The sequence below is a fragment of the Solanum pennellii genome, chromosome 9, assembly GCF_001406875.1.
Source record: "Solanum pennellii chromosome 9, SPENNV200".
In the NCBI taxonomy this organism is placed as follows: domain Eukaryota; kingdom Viridiplantae; phylum Streptophyta; class Magnoliopsida; order Solanales; family Solanaceae; genus Solanum; species Solanum pennellii.
The window spans coordinates 60945661-60953967 of NC_028645.1; the positions used below are offsets into that span (position 1 = coordinate 60945661).

At 31.8% G+C, this 8307-nt stretch overlaps 1 pseudogene; it reads left to right on the top strand.

Annotated features, from left to right (window-relative positions):
• The first annotated feature begins 291 nt into the window (after positions 1-291).
• On the top strand, positions 292-2438 carry LOC107030983 (annotated as a pseudogene).
• The last annotated feature ends 5869 nt before the right edge of the window (positions 2439-8307 follow it).

Sequence of the window (8307 nt, forward strand, 5' to 3'; positions counted from 1 at the left end):
TTTGCTTCTTATCTTCAAATAATTTGCTTTTATGTTCAAACTTCTTTCCCTTTCATTGTTTTAGCTGTAGATAGATTTTAAGATTATCGATATCTCAACATTTGACTCTGCAAAATTAAAGTGATTAGTTAAATAACTGTGCTTGTTTGTCTTATTTTCATTCTAATTTTATTTTCGTGAATGCCACATTGATATTTCTCAATTGTATGCCCTTTTATTCCATTTAGCTATGTATTTTTTCCACATTGCATTAAATTGTTAATTAGTTTAACAAATCATGAACTACTTCAAAAAGGAATGGAAGAAAATAGAGATAATGTGTCTGCCCAAGAAAGAACTTATGACAGAAATTTGCGTCGTCGTACTAGATATGCACAGATGTCACCAGAGAGAAAGTAATTATTTTTATCCGAGCTAAGAGAAAAAAGGACTGAGTTAAAAAGACAATCTCCTTCATCAATCAAATACTACTGGCGCTCTTAGAATCAGCAGTTCTTCATTATCTCCTCAGGAAGGTTAGCTGAGCATATTCTTATCTTCCTTCTGTGAAATGCGTCTTCTGAATATCTATAGCTATAGTTAGACGCTTTAGCTCACCTACTCTTACTAGAGCTGTTTTCCTCATTTTGTAGTTGAAGCTTCCGAAGCCACAAACCTACCAGTTACTTTTAACTGTAGGAGAGCATCAATCAAATAGTACTAGCGCCCTTACAATTAGCACTTCTTTGTTATCTCCTCAAGAAGGTTAGCTAACCATATTTAGGTAAATCTGTTGTAAATAAAGGCAGCAAAATTGTGTTAGTAGTTTCACGTATATGATAAAACATAATGGACGCGTATAATGTGAAACTACTAAAAGTTATTTATATGAACTATATGTACCAAAAGACATATTCAAATTTTAATTATGGACAGATTAGGAACTTTATGTAGCAAAAGTTGTTAACAAATTTAATGGAGAGATTCATAGTGTCTTCAAGAATCTAATCTTTCATAAAGATTACCGATTTAAGCTTCCAATTTATAAGGGATTTCTTACCAAAGGTCATCAGAACAGGAAAGCAAATAGAAGCACAGTGTACTTACGAGAAATAATAGCTGAAATTTTCCTATTGGGTCGGAGTTATATAATCTTCACAGTTCACATGAGTTGCTTCTCCTCGACCTTTTTTTTTTGATCTGCTAAGAGTTTGGTTTCCATCTTGTGCTTTCTTCTATTTTTTATATGATTATATATAGATTATTTGTGTATATTGTTGCTAGATGAATGGGTTGTCAATTACAAATAAACACTTCTGAGCCCTAGGAGGCACAACATTTTATTTGTGGTAATGCTAGCACGGCCCAATATGACAAATGAAAAAACATCATATCATTATAACAATATTTCCTGAGAAGTAGGTATAAAAAACTTGTTGAGTTCATTACATGTCAAGTATTTATTCCGACAGTCATTACATCTTGTGTTATTCTTCCCAGACATAACATGCTCTTTTACAAAGCTTTGGTAATTCTAGAGTCACATAAATAATTTTATGTTGCTGCCAGAAACATTCTGTTCTTACCACAGTAGTTGTAAAATGTTGCATCCTATTTAAATTTAGCAAAATCAAAAGGAATTACTTGTGGTCACAAGCTAATTCTAACAAAAAAGGACAACTTGTGAAATGATTCTCTGTGCTAGGGATAACTATTAGCTGGAACTCTATGTTCTCCTCAAACATAATCAATATTTCCTTAAAATGTACCATCTAAAATACTTGAAGTTTTCTTTCAACCATCAGATGAGTTCATTTTGGTGACCATTTTGTAGTTGAAGCCTTGAAATGTGTGTTCTAACTATCTATAGCTATAAATAGACGCTTCATCTCACCTACTCTTACTAGAGCTTTTTTCCTCATTTTGTTGTTGAAGCTTTCGAAGTTACAAACCTACCAGTCACTTTTAACTACAGGAGAACATCAATCAAATAGTACTGGCGCCCTTACAATCTGCATTTCTTTGGTATCTCCTCAAGAAGGTTAGCTAACCATATTGTTATCTTCCTTCCCTGAAATGTGTCTTCTGAATATCTATAGCTATAGTTAGCTGCTCTAGCTCAACTACTCTTACTAAAGTTATTTCCTCATTTTGTACTTGAAGCTTTTGAAGCTATAAATCTACCAGTTACTTCAACTAGAGGAGAAAGTATAGTTAATTGCTTATCTACCTTTGAAGTAGGTGAGTTCAGAAATATTACTTATACTATTTTGACTATATTGATTTTTAATAATTGGCTAACTGTGTCTAAATATTTTTATTCCTGATACTAGGATCAACATCGGGTGCATCTCATGCTGCAAGCAGATCAAGTTCAAGACGTGCTTCAAATAGAGGTATGCTTCTTTCTACCATAGTACAGAAAAACATGCACTGTTCTGCCTTTATGTAACAAATAATTGCTTTTTACCATGCACAGGTAGAAATAAGTTAGAAGTAAATCTACAAAATGATAATTTATTGCCAAAAGATTACTTACTTTTAAAGAAAGTTCCAAATTACAAATTTTGTGCAGCAAAAAGGTTTCAATATGAATCACCAGCTTTTTGTTGTAATAATGGATCAATTAGGATAAATTCTCATAACATGCCTACGGAGTTGCGAAATTTGTTCTTAGCTGACTCCAAAGAATCCCAACATTTTCGCACTTACAATAGAGCCTTCAATAATATGTTTGCATTCACTTCACTTGGAGTACATTATGATAGAGAATTAGCAAGGAGAAATCATGGAATTGATACATTTAAAGTCCAAGGACAAATGTATCACTTCATTGAAGATTTGATACCCTCAGGAGGAAAAGGAAAAAATTTACAATTATATTTCTATGATAATGAAAATGAGCTAACAAACCGAATGACATTATCAGATAATCTTAATGAGGTAATTGTTACAAAGCTCATGGATATACTAAAAGTTAATCCTTATTATACTTTTTTAAGATCGCAAACAATTCTTCCAAATTTATCTGAATTTTATATTGCTCTAAACTCAAGTTCCAATTTAGACCTAAGAACACACAACTTACCAACTGCATCCGAAGTTGGGGCAATTGGATTGAAGATCAATTAAATGATAAAATTTCCACACCACATATTAGAATTTACACTCATAGTAACAGAAGTCAATTGGTAAATTACTATTATGGATGTTAAGATCCATTGCAATATCCACTGTTGTTTCCTTATGGTCAAAATGTCTAGCATTGTGGTACTAAAAAAATCAAAAAGACATACAATTATTCCAACAGACAAATTTACTTTGAATATGAGCAGCTACCAAGTATAATGAACATGACTTCTACTGATGGAGTCCTTGAAATGGAATCTGAAGTTCTATCAAAAGGATTGAGAAAAAGAGCGACTGTTTCCTGTCGTGAATATTATTGTTATAAAATTGAAATAAGAGATGAAGAACCAAATGAAACTTTATATTCTGGAAATGTATTTCAACAATACATAGTTGACCAATATATAAAACTAGAGACACAAAGATTAGATATTATTTTATTTAATCAAGATCTATTTATAGTTGAACCCTTCCAAGGAATCATTGATTTATTGAGGCAAGGAGAAAGAGATGTTTCGAATATCGGGAGACAAAAATTTCTTCCTGGTAGTTTCGTAGAGGTCCAAGAGATATGCGTCGAAGATATATGGATGTCTTTGCTTTGGTACAACATTTTGGAAAACCCAACATATTTTTAACAATGACTTGTAATCCTTCTTGGCCTGAAATACAAGAACATTTACAACCAAAGGAAGAAGTTCAAAATAGACCTGATTTAGTTAGTAGAGTATTCAGAGCAAAAGTAGAAGAAGTAAAAACTGATATTCAAAACAGGAACATAGTTGGAAAGGTTGCAGCTTTTATGTATACAGTTGAGTTTTAAAAAAGGGGTCTTCCCCATGACCATTTTCTCATTATTCTAATGGATGGATATAAATTGTTAACACCAAAAGCATATGATAAAATTGTATGTGCTGAACTACCTGATCCCGATATTGATCATGATCTATACAAACTTCTGACCAAACAGATGATTCATGGTCCCTGTGGATATTTAAATCCTTCAAATTCATGCATGCAAAAAGAAGGAAAATGTAAATTCAAATATCCAAAAGAACTTATGGAACAAACAACCAAGGAAAGAATTCATATCCCCTTTACAAAAGACCAAAAATGATTACACCAATCAAAGTTAGAGAAAACAACATTGATAACTCTTGGATTGTTCCATACAATCCGTATTTACTCAAGAAATTCAGTTGTCATATGAATGTTGAAATATGTTCTAACATTAAGGCTGTCAAATACATTTACAAATATATTTGCAAAGGACATGATAAAATTTCATTTTCTGTACATAATAATGATACTAATGTGGAAATAGATGAAATCAAAGAATACCAAACTTGTAGATGGGTTTCTCCACCGGAGGCTGCATGGCGTCTGCTTGCTTTTCCAATAAGTGAAATGACTCAAAGTGTTTTCCAATTGCAATTGCATCTTGATGGACAACAATTTGTTTCTTTCAAAAATAACCAAATTGTGGATCAAATATCAAACAATCCAAGGATAAAGAAAGCGATGTTAACATAATTCTTTCTTATGAAAAAAATTAATAACGATGCTATAAATCTAAATTTACTATATAAAGAGTTTCCCCAACACTTTGTATGGTCATCATCATACAAAATGTGGTCACGTCGATAATGACTTTCTATCGGACGTATTGTCACATGTCATCCAACCGAAGGAGAAAGATATTATCTTAGGTTGCTTCTAATGAATGTAAGAGGACCAACATCATGAAAAGATCTTCGTAGAATGAACGGAAGATGTTACACTACATTTATGGAAGCTACAGAAAAAAAAGGCCTATTACATTCTGATAACAACTTAATTGATTATATATCTGAAGCTGTAAGCTATCAAATGCCTTATAGTTTAAGGAGACTATTTGCAACATTATTAGTTTACTGTAATCCTGGTAACCCAATAGATCTTTGGAAAAAATATGAAGACTCTATGTCAGAGGATTTTAAAACAATTGCAAATGTTAAAAAAAATGATATTCAACAGTCAGTTTTAAATCATATCAATGAAGTTCTACTTTCAATGGGACATAACATAAATGGATTCAAAGATATATTTGGAAATGTTAGCTCTTCTAGAACAGCTAATGAGGCAAAAGAAATATATTTTGAAAGAAATATAATATTGTCTAAAGAAGATATACTTCTACAAAGCAAATTAAATGTTGAACAAAAAAGGTCATATAACATAATTCTTGAAATAGTATATTCCAATAAATTAGGAGTTTTTTTCATTGATGGTCCTGGTGAAACAGGAAAAACATTTCTTTATCGAGCTTTGTTGGCTGCTATAAGAACAAAAGGATTCATAGCTTTGGCAACTGCAAGTCCTGGTGTGGCAGGTTCAATACTTCTGGGAGGACGAACAGCTCATTCATGTTTTCAAAATTCCTGTTGACATCGATGACAATTTAACTTGAAATATTAGTAAACAAAGTTCGTTAGCGACTCTAATTTGAGATTCAAAACTAATTGTTTGGGATGAAGCCTCAATGGCCAAAAAAACACGATTGAAGTTCTTGATACACTTCTAAAAGATCTTATCAATACAAAAACACTGTTTGGTGGAAAAGTAGTAGTGTTTGGAGGAGACTTTAGACAAACACTTCCTATTGTTCGTAGTGGAAAAAAAGAAGACTTTACAAATCAAAGTTTATTATACTCTCATATTTGGAATCATCTCGAAAAATTGTGCTTATCTGAAAACATGCGTGCAAAAAAAGATCCAGCATTTTGTGCATATTTAATGAGAATTGGAAATGGACAAGAAAAAACTAACAACTGCAACAAAATTTAAATTCCCAATAATTTTGTCATTTCTTTTATAGATGAAATAGAATCTTCAAATCTTTTATTTAATGTTACTTATCCTGATTTGCGTACATTCTATTCTAATCCATCTTTTATGACTTGCCGTATTATTTTGTCAACAAAAAATGATTTTGTTGATGAAATAAATGACATGCTTATACATCGATTTCCCGATGATGCCACAGTATACACAACTATTGATGAAACAATAGAACCAAATGATCAATGCCAATTTGAAGATTTTTTGCATACCTTGCATCCTGCTAACTTACCACCTTATAGATTAACTTTGAAAAAAAATTGTCCAGTTATATTATTAAGAAACTTAAATCCTACTGAAGGTTTATGCAATGGTACACGATTGATATCTCATGATTTTAAGTCAAATGTTATTAGTGGTACTATTTGCAGTGGTGATTTTAAAAATAAACATGTCTTTATTCCAAATATACCATTACTAGCATCACAAGATGAGAAGCTTTCAGTTCCCTTCAAAAGAATACAATTTCCGATAAGGTTATGTTTTGCTATGACTATAAATAAAGCTCAAGGTCAAACATTAGATTTTGTTGGAATATATTTGCGTGCACCAGTTTTTTCACACGGACAACTTTATGTTGCTTTATCTCGAGCAAAATGTTCAGACAATGTCAAAATATTAATACGTCCACCAACTGCACATGACACGGATGGTCATTCTACATATAATGTAGTTTCTGATGAAATCATTCAAAAAATATTCTGATGATACTTTTAAAAGGACCAAATGTAACAAGTAAGCACCCTTATGCTAGATGTTGTGAAATTTTGGATTCTTTTGCTTCATTTGTTTTTAAAGCTTACTAGGAGTTACATCGCTATTATATCAGTTCAACATTTGAAGTTTTAAATTTCACCTTTCAATTCAGATTGTGCCTGTCCAATTAGTCAAATTTGAAATGGTTGATTTTGACTTACCTAAATGCTAACATTGCAGGAACAACTTTTCCTATAAGGGTAACTATTTTTATAGTTCTAGCTGAAGGAAATGACAGAAAAGACCTACCTCTTAAGGCTTCAAACTTTCTTATTTCAGATTATACAAGTGCAAATAAATGATAATGAGGTAAACGAAATTTCCAGTCATTACGTTAAGCCAATTAATGCTCTTAACTTTTTTCACTCATTGATTTTTTCTTGCTTATCTTCTCTGTTTGTTTGTCATTTAACTTTTCACATTACCGCACTCACTTGTGTATATTACAATGACTTCTGTTTCGCGTTTTTATTCATAGAGTAACTTTTATTTTGCTTCTACTGTTGCACACCTCATTTTGAGGTTGAATCACTGTTGTATTTTTGGCCTTTCGCTGCTTCTTTTTTATATGGTATTTTGAGCCGCGGTTTGTTGTATTTTTTCCTTTACTGCTGCTGAATTAACGAAGTTGTTTGCTATATTGTTCGCCACTTTTTAGCCAATGGTTGCTATATGTTTCTTCTTCAGTCTTTCAACATTTAACCTATATGTTTTGCTGACTTTATTTGGGCCTTTGTTCTTCGCTCTTTTGGATTATTTTTATTTAATGATGTTGTTAGTGTACTATATAAAACTTGAATAATGTGCGTTGTGAGGTTCTCCTTCTTCTCTTGCTTGTTTTCTGATTTTTCCTCATTTCAGTATGTTTGATGCTATTTTTTTAACTTTGTCAAGTTTTTTAACATCCTTTTATGACGCTGAGAAAGGCAAAAGAAGTATTATATGTTATTTCTTCACTCATGTCTAGGTCGCTGGATCTGTTTTCTTAGCAGTTTGCTGATTACACTTTACAGTTTACACTTTAAGTTTACATTTTACTTCAGCATAGACCTCATTTTATCTTACGTTTCAGGCTTATGATTTTGGTAGCTGATTCTTTTATAAGTTATAACTAAGATTTAAAATTGTTTAAGTTAAATATTTGTGCAACCCGTTCATAAATATTAGTCTTGAACTGAACATGTATGTTTGTACTTTTTTCTCCCTTTCCGGCTTTTTTCATTAAAGTCCACACTGTATTTATGCTTTACGCTTAAACCCCCACAGACTTAAAAGCTTTTTTGCAATTTTTGCCTTTCATAACACTGCTCTCCCCTTAACTGTCATGTTCATAATTGACTGTTGTACTTTTCCTGCAAAAAGAAATCATGGCTTGATGCAAGGTTGAAACATGACCAATATGACTACATTAGTGTAACTAAGTAATGTTGAATACTCTATCATTTTTCTATAATTCGTGATTAACAAAAGTATGTAATGTGAAAACTCGCAAGGTTGTTACTATGTTCAAGGTTCTATTGATAGACAAGTGAATGACAGGTTGAAAGGATTGTTCACTTTAAA